The sequence below is a fragment of the Zosterops lateralis genome (genome assembly GCF_965231275.1).
Source record: "Zosterops lateralis genome assembly, chromosome: 24".
NCBI classification, from domain to species: Eukaryota; Metazoa; Chordata; class Aves; order Passeriformes; family Zosteropidae; genus Zosterops; species Zosterops lateralis.
The window spans coordinates 7224755-7247520 of NC_139784.1; the positions used below are offsets into that span (position 1 = coordinate 7224755).

The 22766-nt window shown below is 54.8% G+C and overlaps 1 protein-coding gene across 15 annotated transcripts in view; it reads right to left on the reverse strand.

Annotated features, from left to right (window-relative positions):
* Positions 1-17648, reverse strand: part of MAPT (microtubule associated protein tau) — a 42978-nt gene extending 25330 nt beyond the window's left edge. For all 15 annotated transcript variants that reach the window (XR_014591703.1, XR_014591704.1, XM_083877553.1 and 12 more), the window contains exon 1: positions 17391-17648. The gene's annotated coding sequence lies outside the window, so the exon portion shown is untranslated. The remainder of the gene's footprint in view (positions 1-17390) is intronic.
* Positions 17649-22766: the final 5118 nt, after the last annotated feature.

The window sequence follows — 22766 nt, forward strand, 5'->3', positions numbered from 1 at the left end:
AAATATTCTTAAAAGTGTAAAACCAGCCCCGCCTTGAAGCAATGGCTCAGTGATGCATAATTAGAGCAAAGAAAGCTGCACAGAGATAAACTTGAACAGCACCCTCTGCATGGCAGATAAACACAAACCCTCCAAAGAAGGTTATCCATCCCCAGCAGAACTATTCTCCTTAACCAGGGACACTATCTAAAAAGCAACAGCCCATCCCATAATTAACAGCTCCTCCAAACCTCTCATTTCCCAGACCTGGAGCCAGAACAGCTCCTGCAAACCTCTCATTTCCCAGACCTGGAGCCAGAACAGCTCCTCTAAATCTCTCATTTCCCAGACCTGGAGCCTGCCTGGTGGGAGGAGAGGCCTTGGGGGAGTCACCTGGAGCTGTGCAGGTACCTGCAGGCACCCTGGAGGCAAAGGTACCTGCGAGGCAAAGGTTTTATTGCCAGGAGCAGGAGGAAAAGCCCAATTTCATTCCACCAGCAGCACTGGTGTTTGCAGCCCCAGCAGCACCCAGTCTGCCCAGCAGCAGAGTTTAACTGGTGAGAGCCTGGGCAGCTCCTGCCACCATCATCTCGTTCCAACCCCTGCAGTGGACAGGGACACCTTCCACTGGAGCAGGTGGTGGCTCAGAGCTCCATCCAGCCTGGCCTCGAGTGCTCCCAAGGATCACAGAACCCTGGGATGGTGGTCTGGGTTGGGAGGGACCTCAGAGCCCACCCAGTGTCACCCCTGCCATGGCAGGGACACTTCCACCGTCCCCAGGCTGCTCCAAACCCCAGTGTCCAGCCTGGCCTTGGGCACTGCCAGGGATCCAGGGGAGCCACAGCAAATCTGGGGACCTGTGCCAGGACAGGGGGTCAGCCCAGGGGACAGGGACCGGGGGACAGGGACCAGGGGACAGGGACCAGGGGACAGGGGAAACGGATGAAGGGACATAGCCCAGGGGACAGGGACAAGGGGACAGGACCAGGGGACAGGGACCGGGGGACAGGGACAAGGGGACATGGCCTGAAAGGGACACGGCCCAGGGGACATGGCCCGGGGGACACGGCCTGAAAGGGACACAGCCCAGGGGACAGGGACAAGGGGACATGGCCTAAAAGGGACATGACCCAGAGGACACAACCCAAAAGGGACATGGCCCAAAAGGGACAGGGACCAGGACTGTCCCCGAGCAGGGCAGGGACAATCCCGGCTGGGTCTGGGACTGTCCCAGGCAGGGCAGGGACAATCCCGGCTGGGTTTGGGTCCAGGACTGTCTCAGGCAGGACAGGGACCATCCCGCCCGGATCCTGCGCAGTGCCCGGATCACAAGGCTGGCACCAGAGGCTCGATTTACACACCCCGATCCCAAAATAAACCCGGCGGCGGCAGCGCTGCCCGCGGGTGGGTGCGGGGAGGGGGGGAAATACAGAAAAAAAATAACATTTCAGCAGCAGGGGAGGGCAACGCGGGGAGGTGCTGGTTGCATTGGCACACTCTGGGACTCACCCGAGCAGCTCCACCCTTCATGTCAGCCACAAAATACCCACAAAGCACCCACAAAATACCACAAAATATCCACAAAGTACCAAAAAAATACCCCAGAGACCACCCAGGCAACTCCCAAGCCCAGCCAAGCAGAGCCCCTGGGCTCTTGCTTTGTGCTCAGCATCCTCCTTCACCGTTATTTAATCAGAAAAAGGCACAAAGCACACGCTCTCCTTATTGAAAATGAAAACTCAACAAACGCGAGTTAAGCGTTACCTCTGAAAGGTGATCAAACACCAACAGGGCTTTTTAAAAAAAAGCATCATTCTGTCTGGATTACTTAATTAAAGCAGAGTGACAGCACCGTGAACAGCAGCGGCCTGAAAGGCTGTTCATAATTCATAAGCAACTTCCTTTTCATCTCCTTTGTGCACTGCTCCAAGTTCTGTTTTTCCCAGGAGCAGACAGAGGAAGGAATATGGACGATGAGCTCATTAATTGCAGGCACTAATAAGCAGCGAGCTGAGAAATTACACGGAATTTCAGGATGCCAAGTCGAGAGGACAGAAAACTTGTTTTAGGTTCAAAGATGCCTTTTGGAGCAATAGGACAGAGCTGCAAGAGAAATTGTCTCAAAAAAATGCATTTTTTTTTTCTTTTTATGATTTTTTTTTAATGATTTATTATAGTTTAAGTAACTCCTTGGAGGTCTGAAACTTTTGCTCTTTTCTCCAAGGGCTGGACACTTTCCAAAGGGACACGAGACAGGTCTGGATTCACAGCAGAACAGCTTTTGGGGCACAGCAGTGTCACCACAGCAGCAGGGACACCCATTTTCTGTTCCTGTCACTCCATCCCCTGTCCCAAGTCCCTCCCAGACCAGCAGAGCCCCCCCAGCTCTCTGTGAGCTGCTGCCAGGGGTCACCACGGGGGTCTCCAGGGCAGGACCGCGGCCAGAGAAAAGCCAAGGAACACTCTCATGCTGATAAAGTCCTCAAGGTTTGCTGAGAATTAAACTAAGGGAATTTGCCATCCCAAATCAGCTTAGGCCCAGTTCAGCAGCTGCCCCAGAGCAGGGGAGCAATTAGAGAGCAGATTATCCAACACAAACCCCAGCCCGGGGCCCGAGCTGCAGCACAGGGGGAATGGCTTTGTCTGCACAAATAAAACAAATAAAAAAAACCTGCTGCACCCTCACTTCACCCAAAACCTGCGCACCTCCATCTCCACCTGCAGCATCTCTTGTCACTAAATCTCATTTAAATTCCCTGATCTTTCACCCCTTTCTCACTTTTGGCTGGTTTACCTGAGCAAACCCAGCCGCAGTGCAGAGCCCACCCTTCCCAGCCCAGCTTTCCCCAAGAGCCTTTGAGGGTGGTGTTGGCACCCCCAGTCCCCCAGCTCATTCCACAATATGATGCAAAAAAAACTCAGGCTGTCCCTAAGCCCACCAACTTTAGCTAGCTTAGAGCTCTGATCAGCAGGGCTTAGGTGGCAGCAGGAAAGGAGGCAGCAGCAGTTTCAAAGGCTGCCTGCCCCGTGTGCTCAGCAGGCTCTCTGTGAGACAGGGGAGAGAAGCCTCTTTGGCAGGGATTTACCAGCCTGCCTCGGGATTTCCTCCCAACCCCCTGCTCATTTCACTGAGCCCCGAGAGGGTCGATGAGGGGGGATAAATTCTTCCTCCCCAAAATCCTGCTTGCTTGGGAAGCCTTTAAGCAGTTGAACACGTCGAGCGGATCAAAGGGAAGGCAGATCTTATTTACCAGCTAATTCTCTTTGACTCTTCCCATCCCAGGCTGAGCCCAACCTGCTGCAAATCACAGCGTCTCCCCCGCTGCTGGTTTGAAGGGAGACTCGGCAGCTCCCAGGCTTGCAGCAGTCATTATTTCCTGTACAGAAAATGCTGGAAGGTTGATATTCCCTCAGCACTGCCTTTCCAAGGCTGGGCTTGTACCCAGATGTGGCTGCAACATCAGGCAGAGTCCAGGACAGTGTCACAGGCTGCTCCCCCAGCCTCCCCACTGACACCAAAAAGGATGGGGAGAGGGAAAAAAGGGGGAAAAAAGTTCCCAAAAAATGCCCCTGGAGTCTTTCTGAACTGGGGCAATCGAAGGCACAACAGCTGTTCTGCCCCATCGAGTGATTGCTTTGCCTTGGCTGGCAAACGACACCGTGAGGAGGCAGGAATTGCTTTTGTGAGAGATTGCATTGCCTGGAGAAAGAAAAGCAGGCATCCATCCCCACTAAGCGAGCTCCCCTGTGCGGCTCAGTGGAATGAGGAGGAGCAGCAGAGCACAAACCCCTCCCAGAGCAGTCTGGGGACAGGAGCCTGGCAGGGCTCACCTGCTCTGGGGACAACTGCAATCACACAGACACGGCACAGTCCCCGTGGCCAGCAGGGTCTCGTGGCTACCACAATTAATGTGAGGTCAGAAACAAGCTGACAGAACTTATTTCATGCTCCAGTGGGTACCAAACCAGCTCCCAAGGCAGGGACAGGCTGGTGGATACAGGATCACCCTCATCTCCCTCAGTACAGCCCGTCTGAGCACTGGCACACCCATCCTGAGCTCCCTGCAGTGCAATTCAGCCCATCAAAGAGCTGAGAAACACCCCAAAAGTCACTCTGTCAGTCTGAAACACCCTGTCAGGAACAGGAGGCTGAAAACACCCACCCTGTCTGCTGAGACAGCACAGAGCCGAGCTCCCAGACAGGAGCTGCCTCCCTGTGAGCCATCGAGGAGCCTGTGGCAGGCTGTGAGCAGCTCTCCTGGGTTGTGGTGTGGGATGTACACACAGTATTTATTCCATCCCCATCCCCATGAGCTGTTGGAACCAGGTGGGGCAGTGTTTTCCCAGGCCCCTCCTTTGGGCTCTTCTGCTCATGGCCCATCAATGCCTTGCCCAGGACTCACAGGGAACTCCCTCCAGGAGCTCTCTCTGTTTAATGGGCCATCAAGGAGCCACTGCACGACTCCTCATCCCATTGGGAGATGCTCCCAATGCCCAGGGGGAGGAGCCAAGCATTCCCACCTGGAGAGAATCTGGGATTTGGGACAGGACAAGCAGCCCTGAGCCACTGGATTCCCAGAGGAGCAGAGCTCCCAGACCTTTCTGTGGGATCACTGCTTCAGGAAGAGCCCCTCACCTGGACTGCTCCCCCCACCCTGCTCAGGGTGTGTTCTGACTCTGGCAGTGCTCCTTTGTGTTATTGCATCGATTTTATTTTTACCTTTTTACCTTTCTTCTTATTAAATTGTATTTCTGACTTGGAGCCTCTCACTGGTTTTGCTTTCAAACCACGACAGCAGCCAATCCTTGGGAGCAGCTCTGCTGTTCCTCCTCACACGAGCTCCGTGTCACAGCCCAGAGCCCTGAGCACAGCCTGAGCTGTGGGATTGAGGAGGGGAAACACCCAGAGCCCCAGAGCCCTTCAGGAGCACAGGGAGCAGCCCCCACTGCACTGGGGGACATCCCTGCAGTCTAACCTGAGCCTGGGCTCAAACACAAGCCCTGGGATGTCGCCCTAATCCTCAGCCTTCTGATGACTGTTTGCATATTTTCCTTTGGAGTCGCTCTAAACAATGTATGTTGTTTTCATTCCTCTTGGCAATGGACTTCTGTATTGACCACTGGGGTCAGAGAGGTGTTCCTCTCATTGACCAATCCTTGACCAAATCCCAAATACTATATAAACCCTAAATCATAACAAACTGCCTTCTTTTCCCTGCTTCTACCTAACGAGTGAGCGTGGTTCTTTTCGTGTCCATAACTGTGACCCTGGGCCATCTGCAAAGTGCACACACTCTGCACTGCCTGGGTTAAACTAAATATTCTGCATTTAACTCTAAAAACTGCAGAGTGCACTGTGAGGAGCCCTCCCTGCAGCGCTGCCCTGCCCTCCTGCCAGCCCCAGGAATTTTCCTGTCTCTGCAGCAGCAGCAGCAGCCAGTCTGTGGCACACTGAGCCCTGGGGACAGGGCTGAGCCTTCCTGTGCTGGGCAGGGCCACATCCTGCACTTCCCAGGAGCTGCTCCAGCCCCCAGCTGCACATCAGTTCCCTCCCCAGGCTCTCTGTGGGCAGAGGCAGATGATGCTGCTGTGTCTGGTGCCAGGCTCAAATGATGCTGACACAGAGATGAGATCAACACGCAGCCAGAAGCCTCATAAATTAAAGAGAATTTAGTCAGAAGAAAACTTCCACCTGACCCGTTAAAAGGACTTGGAGATTTGGGTACTTGGCACTGCCTCCCACCTTCACCGAGTCAGTGATGTCTGTGTGCAGTGCAGCATCACAGGAGGGGCCAAAATTCATGGTGGGAAAAACCAGGTACTTCAGAACAGCAATTGTGGAAAGATCAAGAGAAGGAGGCCCTCAAACACCGGGCAGAGCAATCAGCCAAGGCAGGCTCAGCTCACAGGGCTCGGTCCTTCCTCCCCTGGACCACCAGCACTGCCCCAACACCCACCAGGAGCTGGTTCCAGGCACCAAACCCACAGAATCTGAGCCCCTCATGGGCACAAATCACAAGTGACAGCAGCACTGTGGGTCACCTCAGATTGATTTAGGAGCAACAGGACAAAGGGGGAAAGTGCCAGCCCCAGCCACCACCCAGCTGCACCTGAGCCCCTCCAAGTTTTGCCTCAGGCTTGAAAAAGATATTGTTGAAACACAAGGTGTGTGTTTATTGCTCGCTTTGATCTCAGCCGCTCCTCTTTCTTTGATTTCACAGCGCTGACAACATTCGCTGCGCCCTGACAGGAGTTCTGTGAATATTCAATGCTGCCACAGTAATGAAGATATTAAATATGAAAGATCCTTCATGCCACAGCTCCAGCTTAGTGCGAGATCCCAGTCAGAGCACAAGAGACAGAACCACCAGAGCCTCGTGGCCACTGATGTTGCAGATTTTCTCAGGGCAAGCAGAACATTCTTCACGGATTGGGCCACCATTTCTGGAGTTATTTTGAGCTGTTTCAGCACATGGGTAGAAAATAAAACGATGACAACGGCACCATCTGCTCCAGCTACTGTCACACCACCGTGGCTGGCAGGGCTCTGACAGAGCTCCTGTCCCAGGGGAAAGCCAAGGCAGGAGAGGCTCCAGGGATCCCTCCTCTCCCTCTGCAGGAGGATTGCAGGGTGCCACGGCAGACACTGCCACAGGGAGGGTGTTGGGGAAGGTGAATCAGGGAAACCTTATCAATATGATTGCTTAGCAAAAGGTTCTGAAAATATGAAACCTGTAATCGAAATAGAGATGGGAGCTCACTTTGAGTTGTAGGATACCGAGCCTTAGCTACTCTATAACCTAAAAACAGCAGCCTGGGCAGCTGAAGAAAAATCCCTTTTAATTGAACAATTACCTTTCTGCTGGCTGAGGGATCCAAAGGCCAATGCAGCAAAACAGAAAAGTCTAAAGAGGAGTTTTTAGAGTTTAAAATATAACACTGTATGGTCATGTGGTAGTTCTTATAGGCTGTGTGTAGATTCTATAGGATTTTGTGTCTTGTGCTGGTTGGTCACTGTAAATTAGAATAGTCATCACAAAAGGAGATAGAATGGATTGTAACAAGGTCCTGGCTCTCTTGCTGTCTCCTCCCTGAGCTCTCAGCTCTTCTCTTGCTCTTTTCCGCCCTGCTCTCTCATTCTGGCTCTCTCTCTGGCTCTCTTTACCTGCTCTCACCTCTGCACTCTGACCCTGCCCCTTGCTCTCTCTCTCCCCTCTTCCCAGCTCTCATCCTCTTGCTCTTTCTCCCTCTCTCTTTGGGGACTTCCCTCCAGCCCAGGCTGGTGGCTGAAGGCAAAGCCCTTTCTACCCACAACCCTTGCAATAAAAACACGTATTCTAGAATATCCCAGGTCAGTCCCTTGTCCCTGTAAGCCCCGGATGCTCCTGCAGTGGGGAAAGGACAGAACATTCACAGGAACAGGCATTGCCAGCTCAGAAAAGCCCAGCTCGGCCCTGCAGCAGGAACACAACTCTCCCCATACCCTTCACACACCGTGCTCACTTCCCCCAGCCATCACCCTCAGCCACTTGACACCCAGCCCGGGCACCAGACAGTCCTTGGCCTGCAGTGCCCAGTGCCAGGGCCCTGGAGGGGACTGACAGCGCTGGAATGCAGCTGCCAGGGCTCTGTAAACACAGAGGGAAGGCTCAGGCATGCCCAACACACTGATTCCTCAGCCTAGAAAGCAGAAAACAGATCTCACCAGCTTTTGGGGCTTCAGCAGGATTTGCCCTCACCCCAACAATGCCCGTGTTACCAGACCAGGCTCTGCGATGCCCCTTTGAGCTCCTGTCTGGCTCTGATGGATTATTTTTGTTTTTCATGACTCAGAGGCTCTTCAGATGAGGTCAAAAGTCACAGTGTGTTTCCTGAACATCATCTTTCATTCTTTAATGCCATCAGACAACAAACAATAGGACATTCATCAAGTGTTTCTGCTTTGCTTTTATGTCGTTGCGTAACGGCAGAAAAACACTGTCCCTTAAAATGTTCAAAACTGTATTTACTAAAACTAAAAGCTCCATTTTTTATTTTTTTTTAATTAAATCTGTATCAGGTCAGTAAGAAGATAAATGCAGGGAAAAAACAACAACAACAACAACAACAACCTAATCTGGAAGAGCTCAAGAGAGAAAACAAACAAACAAACATCAGCAGGAGAGCCGAGGGCAGGGATGAGCAAATCCTTCATTTCCTGACGGGGAGGGACAGGACTGGGACAGCCCAGGGGAAGCAGGTGGGCACCCCAATGGAGTCACAGCCCCCTGAGCACCCAGAGCTCCAGCCCTGCTCCCAGGAGTTGCTGTCCAGGGGCTGGCAAGGCACCAGTGCCCGTTTCTGCTCCTGTTTCACTCACCACGACACGAACAGCAAAGGTCCTGCGATGGGAGATGGTTCTGTCTCCCCACACCCTGCACACGTTCACAATCTGAGAGCCAGAGCTCTTCCTCCTCACACAAACACCCCACAGCAGCTGCATTTGTACCTTCATTTCTCCCAACAAGGCAGCACAGTTTGTGCCGAGGCACAAGACAAACGAGGATTCTACAGCAAATAAAAACCTTTACACCAAAACATCCCCACTGAGCTCTTGGCTGTCTCTCCCCAGCTGGTCCTTGCCCAGTTTGGGCCACTCGGGATGACAATCGAGCAGCAATCTGTCTTGTCCTGATTTCAGTTTTATGGGGCCGATGAGCAGATTCTCAGCACAAGCAGATGCAGCCAATGTGACTAAGTGACAGCCCACATGGGAACACGGGCCATAAATTCAGCCCAAGAGTTCTAAAACCATTATTTCCCCTCCTAACCCAAAGGCTGAAGGAAGAGAAAGTTTAAAAAAAAAATCCATAATCCACAGGCATTTCATCTTCCCCAGGAATTAGCCCAGTGGCTGCCAATCTTTCCTCTCACAGGGATGAGGGAAATTGTCCGAATTTAAGCCTGCCCCAAGTCTCGGAATCCCGGCTCAATCCCCCCCTGTACAACTCGTTAAAAACAAACGAGGTGCAATCAGTCTCCTCGGGGGTTTTATCCTCTCCCAGCTCTAAATGCAGCTCTGCAGTCACACGTATGACATGTACAAAAGCACCGCCCGCCTCAGAGAGCTTCACTTCTGCCTCAAAATAATCCTGCTGCTGCTCTCTGGGGTTACCAGGGCTCCACTCGTGTCCAGCAGGGTCACTCTCAACCGCTAAAACAAAACTGGACAGACACGGGGCTGCTGGTGGGTGAGTGCTGCTTGTTTTTATCGTCTGGAGAGGCTCCGACCACACCTCAGGCACGGCTTTGTCATCCCTTATGGAGCCAGGCAGGAGCTGGAGGGGCTCTCCCGGCAGCAAAGAAACCTCACCGAGCCCAAAAAGCTTCACCCACCGCACACAACTGCCGGGTTTTACTGAGGAGAAGCATCCATGGGGTTTTTTCCTGGCTGCAGCACTCGGTGCCAAGCGACCCCTCCTCACTCAAAAATTCACTTTCCTGTGCCTGGTGTTCCACCGAGCCCTGCACACAAACACCACAACCCCCGAGCAGGATTCTGCCATTCAAGAATTTAAAGCACCAGGAGGCTCCTGGAGGCCCACAGAGCAAAGGAGCCCAGGGAGTCCAAACCTCCTCTGTTTTGGGGAGCAACAGGAGCTGATGAAACCCGCTCTGGAGCCGAGCACGGCCCTCAGACAGCCCTGACAACAAACCCTGTTATTAGACACAAAAAGCAGTGACATAATTTGAGAGATTAAGCATTAATAAGTGCCTTCACGCTAAAAGAGTGTTCATTCCTCACCTGCTGCCTGGAGGAACCCGGGGGAAGGGAGGAGCTGGCAAAGCAATCCAGTTACCACTGAAATGGGGGGGAAAAGCAGAACTCGGGCTCCAAAGCCATGAAATGAGGAGGCAGCTCAGCAGTGCTGCAGGTGAGAGATTCCCAAAGCTGGAATTGCACACCCTGCAGGGAGATGGGTCCCCACCTTGCTCTCAGCAAGAATCACTGAGCTCCTGCCCGAGGCAAGGGCCAGGCAAACACCAGCCTGGAGCCAGGAGGACACGGAGCTGGGGCTGGAGCCAGGCAGGGTTTGAAATGGAAAGGCAGGAGGGCAGGGACAGGGGAGATGGATGAGGCAGGAGAGCAGACAGGACAGCAGCCCAGGTGTGCGCAGGGTGCTGGGGTTTGGCGGGAGCCCAAGATGCTGCTGGGGATGAGGAGAAAACCAGGGAGCAGCGGGGACTCCTCCTGCTCACAGCTGCTGTTTCTGGATCACCCACCCACCAGCACAGCCCTGCAAGGCCCCACAAGCCCCAGAGTCACTCCCTTTGTCACAGCACAAGCCCAACCTCCTCATTTTGGTCCCAATACCTTCATTTTGGTCCCAATAACCCTCATTTTGGTCCCATCCTCTCCAAATCTTTTCTCCCAGGCAGCGACTCCAAGCCATGCCCCAGAGCTCGAGCAGATTTTTACCTGCTTCCCTTTTTTTACCCCCAACAGCAATATTTATTACTTCTGCCTGTTCACGCCTGCCAAGCTCCCCATTATTGCACCGGGAAATGCTGAGGGAAAACCCGTGTAGTTTTCTGCCCAATTTGGAGACGTCCATTGTTAAAAGCTCCTTGTACAAATCCCTGCAGGCAGCTCCAGGCAGCGCCCTTTGTCATGCTGATGAGGCAGGAGGTAAAACCACACATAAGCAGTAACTTCAGAGGGCAGAATTTGCTCAGGGTAAAGTTTGCCCTTGAATTCAGAGTCAGTGGGAGCTGAAAAATCAACCACAAAAGGCGATTCCGACTTGGGATTAACTCCCAGCTTTGGGCTCAGTAACACCATGAACTACAGGTACCAGCAGAGAGCACGAGCAGCTCCTCACAGTTTCCTCACAGTTTCCTCACAGCTTCCTCACAGCTTCCTCACAGGTCTCACCTTAGAGCACACAGGAAACTCAATCCCAGCCGCTCTCAGCCCAGCACACGCAGGATCTGTAATGAAACACTCGGATCCTGCAGGGGGAGAGTCAGCACTTGGTCCCAGGTGGGTCAGCACCAGGGCAGGAACACGAGCCACATTCCCAAACCTTACATTTCCTTTAGTTCTGACCACGCCAAAGTCGAGCGCAGCTCCAGATATAAATGTCATTTTTTATACAAAGGCTCCTCACATAACCCTGAGCGGCCACAAACACAGACCAAGCTCCAGGAAGGAATCCCTCCAGATTATCCCTTCCCTTGGGACAGTCTCCTCTGGCACTCCTGTTGTCACTGTGGTCTCCAGCCAACACAGTGACCCTGCAGAGCAGGAACAGCCCCTTCTCCTGGTACCTGGAGATCCACATCAACCAGCCGGGAGGAGCCTCGTTTGCCCATCACTCGGCCCCTCGCCCGGGTGTGACAGCCCTGACCTGCCCTGAGGACGCGCACAGCTGGCCAGATGTGCCCCCCGCACCGGGAAACTCGGGTGAAGTGACATTTCCCTGCGCAGGGGAAGGAGCAGAGCTGCTCCTGAGCACCCCACACACCGAGACCAAGCCAGGAACAGAAGTAACCTTTAATCAAAGAAGAGATAAAATGTTTCCTAGGACAAGGAACAATTTTACCACACTGAACTCCCCCTACTCGCCCAATTTCAACTCCAAAAGCGCAGCCCCGCAAAAAACGCTTCTTTGCAATGCACAGAAAACAGTTGGTTTATCTCAAAAGTGCATCTCCAGCCCTGCACAAACAGGCGGAGCTGGATGTCCTCAGGAGCCACAGGAGAGGCTCCTTTAGATGTTTTGAGTCATTTACAAACACCTCATGGAATTTCATTCTGACTCGAGACACTGATGAAATCCATCTGAAATTACATCTGGCACTTCCAGGCAGACAGCCCGGGGCAGGAGCTGGGGGGAGCCATAAACTGCAGCGCTGATAAGGGGCAGAGAGCCCTTTCAAAGCCCCACACGCGCTATTCAAAGCTCTCCATACAAGAGGTTTCATCACCTCTCTTCAAGCGCTGGGGAGTTAACACAGCCCTCCCTGCCCCTCGGGACTGCACCTCACCCCTCAAAATCCCCCATCAGCCTCTGTCTTTGCCTTGGAGCATCACCAAGCTCACCCAGCTCACAGAATCATGGATTATCTCAATGATCATCGACCCCCAGCGCTGCACAGGACACCCCCTGTGCCTGGGAGCGTTGTCCAAACTCCCCTCGGCTCCTGGGGACAAAGCCCTCTGTCCCCCCAAGGACAGTGGTGGGACAATCCCCCAGCACTGAGGGAGGGCAGAGGGGCAGGGACAGGCAGGGAGTGACACCAGATCTGCTCCAGGAGGAGAGGTCAGGGCAGGTAGAGTGGAGAGGCCGCAAAGATGGGAATAATTAGCCCAACTGCAGCAATAATCCCCTTCAGCTTAACAGAAGGTATCCCCCGGTGCTCCCTTTCCAAGGATATTTAAAGAAGAGACACTGAAAACAGGAGCCACACTCTGTGTTATGACCACCTTTACTAATTGGTCTGCGAGGAAAGAAAAGGGAAAAACCAGTGGATTGATTTGTGAGGAGAGAAAAGCTCATTAGACTTGCAAAGAAAACCCACTCAAGTCTAAAGGCACAGATACTTCTCCTCCAGACTCCAGGGTAAACCACACATGCTTTCCACAGGCACTTAAAAAAAACACCCAGCCTACAACCAGCAGATTTCAGTGTAAAACAAAGCTCCAGCTCACAGATGGAGGAGGGAGATCCATCCTGCTGCAGGAGAGACTCAGATTCACTCAGTCCCTCCCGGCAGAGCTGTGCCCACCTCAAAAACCTCACCGGGGGTTACCTAAAGGGCCACAACTCTGCTGTAGCCAGCACTCCCTAGGGTGGCCTGCAAAGACAACTCGGGATTGAGGGCTGCTCGTGCCAAAAACCCAGGTGGGAGCAGCAGTGCACAGAGCAGGAGCCCCACACCCCCTCAAGGAGAGTGACCCACCCTGGGGGCTGCACCTCTGGCCAGGCTGAGCCAGCCTGGGGCTCGGGGAGGGGTCACCAAACCCACCCCCTCTGCCCCAGACCACTCACCCCAATCCTCACCCCACACCTGCTGCCAGGTGAGGAGGGACATCTCTGTGCTGCTCTGCACGATCAGCAGCCCGAGGGACTCCTGAAAGGGCTTCCTTTTCCATCTGCACAGGCAGGGAGAGCCCCACGGCACCCAGCATCACCCAATTAATGCTGGGCACCCACAGCACCCAGCATCGCCCAGTTCAATGCTGGGCACCCACAGCACCCAGCATCACCCCAATTAATGCTGAGCACCCACGGCACCCAGCATCACCCAATTAATGATGGGCACCCACGGCACCCAGCATTGCCCAGTTCAATGTTGAGCACCCACAGCACCCAGCATCGCCCAGTTCAATGATGGGCACCCAGCATCACCCCAATTAATGCTGGGCACCCACGGCACCCAGCATCACCCCAATTTAATGCTGAGCACCCACGGCACCCAGCATCACCCCAATTAATGATAAGCACCCCCCAACCAACCCGAGGATGTGCCCTTGGGGTGAGCCCCAGGCACCCTCCAGCCAGCTCTGGACTCTGAACACCACAGCCAAGCAAAGCAGAGCCCCTGAGGTAGAAAGAGATTACACTGCACTGGCAGAAAAACCTAGAAAGCCGGCCCGGCCCTGCTGCCACTGCAGCAGCAGGGAGAGGCCCTCGGAGAGCTGCTGCTCCTCTGAGCTGAGCCTGGGAACAGCCGGGAGGCCGGGCTGGGGCTGCCCCTGCACCCACCTGCCGGACAGGTAAAGCACCAGGGAAACCCTCACCTGGGGTTTAACAGCCAGAGAGGCCCATTCTGCTTTAAGAAAAGGCTCTCAGTGCTTTCCCACAGACTCGTGGGTTCGCAGAGCTCAGAAGGAGCCAGAAATCACCGGCCGTGACCATTTTGCTCAGGGCTGGCTGCTTTACCTGTGTGCAGAACCACAACCCATTTAAAGTCCTTTTTAAACCCCGCTGCCACATTCCAGCAGCCCCAGGAGGGCTGTCACTGCACCGCAAGGCTCCACCTCTCAGCCCAGCCCCACAGCCGAGCTGAGCAAACTGGGAAACACTGGGTGGAAACCAGTGCCCCCGGATCTTCCCTGACTCGTTCATCAAGTGTCAGAGCATTCCTACAGCTAAACCAGCAGCGCTGCCCCAAAGGACACCAACACCACAGCCAAGCCTCACCAGCACACCGGGCTGACAAAACAAGATTATTCTGCTCGAGACAAACTCAAATCCGCAGCTTTCTTCCAGCTTTTGAATAATCTTGCATTTGGGAAGAAAGAGACCGGCCACCCCGAGCATTTCCCCCTCAGACAGCGCCTCGAGATCCCATTTTCCACGCTCTGCCAGCCAAGAGGGATCTGTCTGGGAGCCTGGGGTGGGCACAGGCAGCGCCCGCCCGGGCAGGGCAGCAGGACGGGCCCACAGGAGGGGTGCTCTGATGGGACCAGCAGCCACGGCCCTGCTGCAGGAGGTGTCAGGACAATTTGTCACTCCCGTGCTGATGGAGGCAGGCTTTCAGGAGCTTCAGCACCCACACCGGCTCAAACACATCAACACATCTCCAGCGTGGCTTTCCCAACAGCCCCACAGGGCCAGGACGCCCCACAAAGGTCAGCAGGGAGCGATTTGCCCCATCCCTGCTGCTGCACCCCCAGGACTGCTCGGCAAAGCCCAGGAAGGTGAAACCCAAACACTCCCCAATCCCACGGCTGGAAAAGCACCGGAGAAAAGCCCGTGGGGCTGCACGGATCAAGAGCACTCCACGAGGAACAGGGTTCTCTGAAATGCAGCAGAGGAACACAAAAGGCAGGAGATAAAAGCACCCACCTCTCCAGCATCCCTGACTGGCTACACCCAGCTCTTCCTCAAGGAGAAAGGGCAGATACAGCGTCACATTTTCCTCATTTTTACCCTGTGAGGACTGGCCAGAGGAGCAGAATTTCCCAAGGCTTTTGGGAATGAAATGACAAAGCCACAGCACCCCCTTTTCATATATAAAATACGTGAAATAAATATATTTTTCTTGGTCCTCGTGAAGCTGCAGTTCTTCAAGCACAGAGGGAATGGGACAGTTTGGATGGAACACCTTGGGAAGGCAAAGGCTGGAATCAAAGGGCAGCAAGGAGGATACAGAGGAGTGGGAAGGGTGGGCAATTAGAATTAAATAACAAAATTAGAAGCCTGACCTGTAAACAGTGCTGGACAGAGGGAGACACACAAAACCTGCAGGGACTGGAGCCACCCCTCCTCAGGGAGCTCCCACCATTTCCATCCTCAGTTAATCCCCGCCGAGGCAGGATAAACATCCCCCTCTGATCTGTGACACCATCTGTGGGATGGGGCATCCCCTCTCCCCAGGTCTCAAAAATGAACCCCACCTGCATCTCGTTGGAGGAATGAGAAAACGGTCATTTTAATCAGCTTTAATCAGGTGTGAACCATCTGCCGGTGAGCGGATCCCCCACACCTGGAGGTGTTTGAGGGCAGGTGGGAGGAATCTGGTCTGATGGAAATGGGTGGAAGGAGATGGTTTGTGAGGCTCCTTTCAACCCAAACCCTTCCACCATTCTGTGTTCAAATCCTCTGCAAACTACGGGCAAATCACCCAACGCTTTGCTTTTCTCCTTAAGCTGCTCATCTTGGGGTGAAAAACCAGCATTTTTTGTGTATCAAGAGGGAACAAAGCACAACCGGGTTAGACAATTTCTTACTCCCAGAGAGAACGAGGTTTTAATATTTCTCCCCTCCAGAGCAGCCTGCAAACGCCCGGCTGAGACCTGCTTTGATTGACCACCAAAAATAACGCCAAAAAAACACTACACCCCACGAGGAAAGCCATTAAACACCCCAAATCTGAGGTGCTGGCAGCAGAGCCAAAACCCCTCCGAGGCATGGCAGGAGGCAGCCATCACTGGACGAGGCAAATTAACGACTCTGAGCAGCGAATTCTGTTCCACCGGTTCAGACACGCACCCAACATCTGCCCACACCCAACATCTGCCCACATCCACACCCAACATCTGCCCACATCCAACATCTGCCCACATCCACACCCAACATCTGCCCACATCCAACATCTGCCCACATCCAGGCGGGGAGGGAGGGAGGCTCGGGAATACTCTGCAGACAAATGGTGACATGAGCTCAGCTCATCTCGGCTGCTCCTTCCAGCACGTTTCCAGGCGAGAGCAGCAAATGGAGCTGCACCTCGTGCGGTGGTACCACAGCAAATGGAAGGAGAAACTCCCTTTAAAGTGATGGCAGCTGCCCCTGATGGCGTTTCGAGGTGCTCGAAAACGGCAGGAAAAAATCGTCTTCCCCTCAGCCAATCCTCCCCTGCGCTCATGTGGCAGACAGGAATCTCCATCCCTCACCCGAAATGAGCTGTTTCTGCTCCTCGCAGGTTGAATTGCTCCAAGGGAGGGAGGGCAGGTGTACAGCACACACCTGGAAACACCTGGCCAGGAAAGTTCCCTTTTCCCAGATGAGTTAAGGCTTCAAATAAAGAAATATTCAACAGCCACAGGTAAAAAAGGCAAAACGCAGCAAGGGGAGCAACCCCACGCCCCGCCTGGTGGGATTTTGGGACGAGGAAGAGGAGACAGCACGGGAAGAGGCAGAGGGAAGGGACGAGGGGGCAATTCCAGCCCGGCAAGGGCAATGCCGGCAGGGCACGGGGATGCTCGGGGTGTGCACGGCACCAGCCCAGCCCCAGAGCCACGAGGATGGGCTCCAGCATCCCCATCCCGGCTGGAAAACACCCGGGATCCAACAGGATGGGCTCGGCCCCGCTCGGGTTAAACACCAAACCCCGGGGGGTGCAACAAAGCCGGGCAACGCCGGGGGGCCGTGACCTCGATAACGCTTTCCCCCCGCAAAAATTAGGGCTGGGCGTGGACAGCTCCATTTTTTCTCTTTTTTTCCTTTTTATTCGAAACGCTTTTTCATTGCGCTTTCCCATCACGGATTAATTCACCGTTTTCCATCCCCGCCGCCTCCCCCGCCGCGGCGGCTGCAGAACATGGCCCCGCGCTGCCGCAGCCCCGGCCCCACCTGCCGGGGGGAACGAGAGCGGCTCACGGCGGGGAGAAACCCCCAGACCCGCCTTTCCCCATCCCTGCATCCCCCCATCCCTCCCGGCCCGCCGCACCTGCCGCAGGGGCCGCGCCTGGCGCTGCCGCAGCCCCGGCGCGCCGGCACCGGGACACGCCCCTCCGGGCTCTTTTGGGATGAAATGCTCGGATTTTTGCTTCTCGGGGCTTGATTTATATAATTTTTTTTTTTTTCTCTCCCCTCCCTCCTCTCCCCGGGCTCTCCCCGCGGGCGGGAGGCGGCGATGGCAGAGCGGACCGGACCGGGGGTGGCTCACCGCGCCTTTCCCCAGCCCCGTGTCCCCGTTACCTGCGGCGGCGGGGGGTGTCCGCTCGGCACCGGCGCCGGGCTGTGCTGGGCTGTGCTGACAGGCGGTGGCGGTGGCCGGTGATCGGTGACGGTGACGGTGACAGCGGCGGCGGCGGCGGCGCGGGCGGGGCGGGGGCGCGCGCGGGCTCCGGAACCTTCGCCGCGCCGGGCGGGTGGCGGGAGCGCGCGCGCGCGTGCGCGGAGCGCCGCCCCGAGCCCCCCCCCCTTCTCCCCTTCTCCCCCCCTCCTCCGCGCGCGCGCCCCCCGCCGCTCCCGCCCCGCCCCGCGCGCGCTCCCGCCGCCGCCGCCGCCCCATTGTCTGAGGGGGAGCGGGGGCGCGCACACCCGCGCCCGCCCCCGCCCGGCAGGGGGCGCTGTCCCGATGCCCCTCCTCAGGCCCCTCAAAGGCCGCGCTGTGGCCGCCGCCCCGGGCCCATCGATCCCCCTCCTCACCCGCCACCGCCCCCGGGGGGGATACGGGGCAAATACGCCTCGCCCAGCCCTTGCCGCCCCGCCGGGCAGGGGGCGCTGTCCCGATGCCCCCTCAGGCCCCTCAAGGCCCCTCAGGCCCCTCAGGCCGCCACCCCGGCGGGATCCCGGTCCCACACCGATCCCCCTCCTCACTCCCCACCGCTCCCCGGAGGGAAATACTGGGCAAATACGCCTCGCCCAGCCCTTGCTGCCCCTTTTCATCCCCGCTCTCTGCCCAGCCGCACATCCCGCACACTCTCCTGGCCTCCTCCGGGCACGGCCCTCAGCGCCCATGGGGACAGAGAGAGATGGCGGCGTGTGGGGAGCGCCGGCCCCTCACAGCAACGGCCGCACAGGTTTTATTTATTTCATCCTGGTGAAGCTCCAGGATGACAAAGGGAGAGCAGCAGCGTCTCCTGCACACGGCGGCAGCACCCACAGTGGAGGGGAACAGGCCACAGAGAGAGCGGAGGGACAAGGCTGGCCGCTCTCGTTGGGTTTTATTTCAGCAAACACCTGTCAGAAGGAGCAACAGGTGAATAGAGAATGGCCCTGAGCTGTCTGCCTTCCCCTCACCACCAGCCTGAAGTGCTGGAGAGCAACGGGAGAGGCTCAAAAAGCAGATCCTGAGCCCAAAAGATCCCTCTGGACCTTTGGAGCAGCTTTTGCTCAGCCTGGGAGTCTCGTGGAGGTCCCTCGATGGAATTACTGCCTTGTGTTAACAGGGTTACCATCCCGAATAATTGGATTTAATAGAGAAACGGCAGGAGGGCAGGATCCAGTTTTCAGTTTTTTCCTGAGAAAAGCTGAGGTGCAAATCAAGGACAAACATCCAGTCTAAGAAAGGGCTTTTTGTGAGAGAAACAGATGAGGACCCAGGTTCTTCTTAAAATTTTTTTTTACCTATAGTAAAAATATAGTTGGATATTTATTTATTTATTTTAAGTCTAACTTAGATGGGAAAAGGGGAATTTCCTCACTGGGTCTTCCCAGGAATAGGGACATGCAGCACCAGTCTGCTTTTTAAAGATTAGGAATAGTCAGTCTTGGTTTGGAATAAAGGGTTATGGAGTGTCAAAGCTATTCTCTTACTACAGTACCAATAACTGCAAACTTACAGATTAGAGTTGTACCAAAAAGAATTTTATTTATGGACATGCAACATTGTGAGATAGTTGAGTTTGTTTGCTTGTTTTCAGGTCAATTAGTGATCAGTGAGCCATCCAAAACCAGAGGAATGGTTCTTTTCTGCCCGTGCTTAAACTGCCTAAAAAGTACCCACTGTAATTTAGCTGGAGAATTTTCCTACATTAGACACATCTCCCTTCAAAAATCTATCACAGCTTTGGGGATTGTAAAATAAACACGACAGTGCTACGAGGGGATCCGTCCTTGTGAGACAAGAGAAAACAAGATGAATTCCAGTGCAGGCAGCCTGAGCCTGATCTGGGACAGCAGCTCTTCCAGCAGGAGATGTGGGATGTACCAGGAACACCAGGCTGGCTGGGAATCAGCTCAGCAGCCCCCAACAGGATCATTTCTTCATCTAAAGACACCAAAACTGAAAGAAACTCTGCGCCTCATTTCTTGACAACACCTCTCTTTCTGAATTTACCTCAAAACCTGAGTTCTCAGCAACAAGTCCTGTCTGGATCCCAGAAATCCTGGGCTGGGCAAGGAGGCATCGTTAGCCAGTGCCAGCTGAAGTGCAGGCACAGCCACATCCAGGCCATTTAGAAGATCTGTTGGCAAGGGTTAGTCAAGAGTGAAACGCATCAATTGCTGCAGCAACACCGAGATGTTTCCAGAACTGCTGCTGGAGCAGCCCAAGTCCCAAAGGGCAGCCCCAAGTGGGAAGAGCTTGTGGTGATCAGCAGATCCTGCCCCAGCTGAGAGGAGCTGCAGAGAAACTCTCTAAGGGCACATTTCTTACCTGTGTGTGCAGCAGGCTGACAGCTGATGTAGAGTTTAATTACTGCACTGAGCTCTTCTGGCTCTTTGTGTTCACAGGGGCTTTTGTTTATTGGAAAAGGGATCTGGAAATTTTCCCTACCATTCTCAGGCTCCTCTTTCCTCACCACTCCTGGCTCTTACTGCTGTTGGGTGTGCACTATTTTAACACAAAATTATAAAGGAATCCTTTAGGGAGGAAACTGTGGGGTCTTTATCTTCCATACCTGTTTCATCATCCCTGAGACTGGGCTTATTTTCCTCCCAGGTGAGGTTTGTCACTTGTTTCATAACTACCCAAGTTTTCCCTGGCAGGTGGTACAGAAGGTAGGACAGGCTGCCCAAGTCCCACCTGCAGTGGGAACTGACCTGCAGAGCTGCAGCTGCGTTACAAATTCTGGGTTATATTGGGTTATATTCTAGGTTATACAAGTCTGATGTCCCCGGGGCCTCCTCTGGCCACAAGCTGCTTCATTTGAGTCACTTAATTCAGCTTAAGCCTGGCTTTTGCAAAACCATAATGATCCCAACCGAAATAAATACCCAAATTCTGCACTGGCTTAATTCCATTAAAGCACTACCCAGATCCTTTTGCAACCTGGCCGTCAAAGTTCACCTAAATAAAGGAAATGAGGTTAATTGCTTTCAGAAGGCGATTTTGAAAGCCACGAGGCGGGATCGATCATTCCAGAGCGAGTGCAGGTGCTGGGAGCCCACGGCCTGACCCTGGCTGGGCGAGGAGCCCCGGACACGCACAGAACAAGGTTCCCAGGCCGTGGCCCTGGCCCAGGACACACCAGCTGCGTTTCGTAAGCCTGGCGGAGCTGGGAGCGGGGAGTTACACAAGCGATTCTTTCCCAGCCGCGCCGTGCGGTGTCACGGCAGGACAGACCGGGCAGAACCGTCCCCTCCGCCGGACGCTGCGGCTCAGGGTGGGATTAGAGCTCAGCTGCCTCTTTCCCCACAACCCAGACACGTATTGCAGCTTGGACACGCTTCTCTCCAGCTGGAGTAAACTTTACAGTTAATTTTCACAGAAATCAGAGCGCCCTCAGCATCCCTGCCAAGGCCAGCGGGATTTTTGTGAGGATGTGAACTGGGGGAAAGAAACGTTCCCGGTGCTCGGACAGCGCCGGCGGCCAGCGGGCCGTGACTCAGCACGAAGAGCCAGCCAGGTCCTCAGCAGTGAGCACGGGATAAACAAACTCACCCTTTCGCCCTGACCTCCTTAGCAAACGGAGAGACCCAAAAAATCGAGGCCAAGGCACTTAAAGCGTCTTTCAGTGGTCCCTCTTGACCCCACCCCATCTGGAAAAGAATTTTTCCTGTCTCTTTTCAGCTGAGTGGAAGCCACACAGAGCCCAACACCTAAACCAGAAGATACAAGACCCAGTACCCCTAAGGACAGATCTATTTTTAATTAATCATTATTCCATTTCCTAAATTGCCGGCTGCAAGAGGCTTTCAGATCATTTAAAGCCCGTGTCTCTAAGAGGCAGAGCTGACTCATCAGGGAGGCACAGGATGTGTTCACTTACGGGACCTGGTGGGAATTACCGGGCTCCTGGGCTCACACCACTTAAAGCCAAGATTCCTTGGACCTGGTGTCGTGGAGGGGCACTTCCTGCCATTACCTTCCCCCTTCACGGACAATTCTCAGAGATGCCAGGAGGGACTTTATTCCTGGAGGAGAGCAGCCCCCAGAGCTCTGCCAGCTCTGCAAAGGGACAGGGGACATCTCAGACTCATTCCAAACAGCCCCAGGGCTGCAGGATCAGCCCTGAACTGCTCCTGTTCAATGGGCAGAGTCTGCTCTGGCACCTGCACGTCGCCTGTCCTTGAGAACTCTGTCCTCCCCATAGGATGAGGGAGAGCAAAGGCCCCAGGGGAGCAAAGGGGGCTGTGGATACCAACAGGCAGGATTTATCCTCGAGTTTGTCAGGGCAAGAGTTCAGCCGGCCCCGGGGCAGGGATTGCATCACCATCACCAGCAGGTCCTGCAGTGATGTTGTCACACAAACGGAGTCACCAGGAACTCTGTCCTGCGGGAGTTTCCTGAAGGGGCTGACATGTCACCCCAGTTCTGCACCCCCAGTTCTGGGGGCCGGGGTCCGAGGGGTTTCGGAGGGGCTTCGGGAGCCATCTGCTGTCATCAGCCCGGATTACAGCGAGGGGCTGGTGGGCACCACAGGGGCTCTGCTCCCTCCCACCCGCACACGGGCGAGCTCGAACCACCTTCCCAGAATCACTGAGGTTGGAAAAGACCTCCAAGATCATCGAGTCCAACCTGTGACCAATCCCCGCCTTGTCAACCAGAGCAGAGCACTGAGTGCCCTGTTGAGCCATTCCTTGGACACCTCCAGGGATGGGGACTCCACCACCTCCCTGGGCAGCTCCTTCCAATGTCTATTCACCCTTTCAGTGGAGAAACTCCTCCCGAGGAAATCCCCAAATTTAACTACAAGCAGAAATAAGAACCCCTCAGGGAGATCACCAGCTCACCCAGGACTTGGGGTTCTCATAGGAAACACAGAGCTTCCAATACATGGAAAGGCTCAACTGGGGGGTCTGCACTGAGCAGAGATGGGATTCCAGCCCCCAGACCCATTGGGTCCTGGCGTTAATCCCAACCCTCACAGTCCAGGTGGAAGAGGCAGAGCACTCACCCCCCTGCTCGGAGGGCCCAGCAGAGCTGCAGGGAGCACAGCAGAGGACAGGGACATGCGGGGTGCTCACAGGGCTGGGCTTTGGGAACTGAGAGCCTTTGTTCCTCTGCAGGCAGCAGCAGAGTGGCACTGGGCCTGGCACGGCACCGTGCCCGTGTCCCGGCCTGCCACTGACCCTGGCATGGCGAGTGTGTGAGCCACAACAGAGTGTGCAACCCCAGTGGGCTCAGGATGGGGAGAGTGAGAATCCCAGGGGTTCAGCACGGTGAGTGTGCAAGGCACAGCCTTC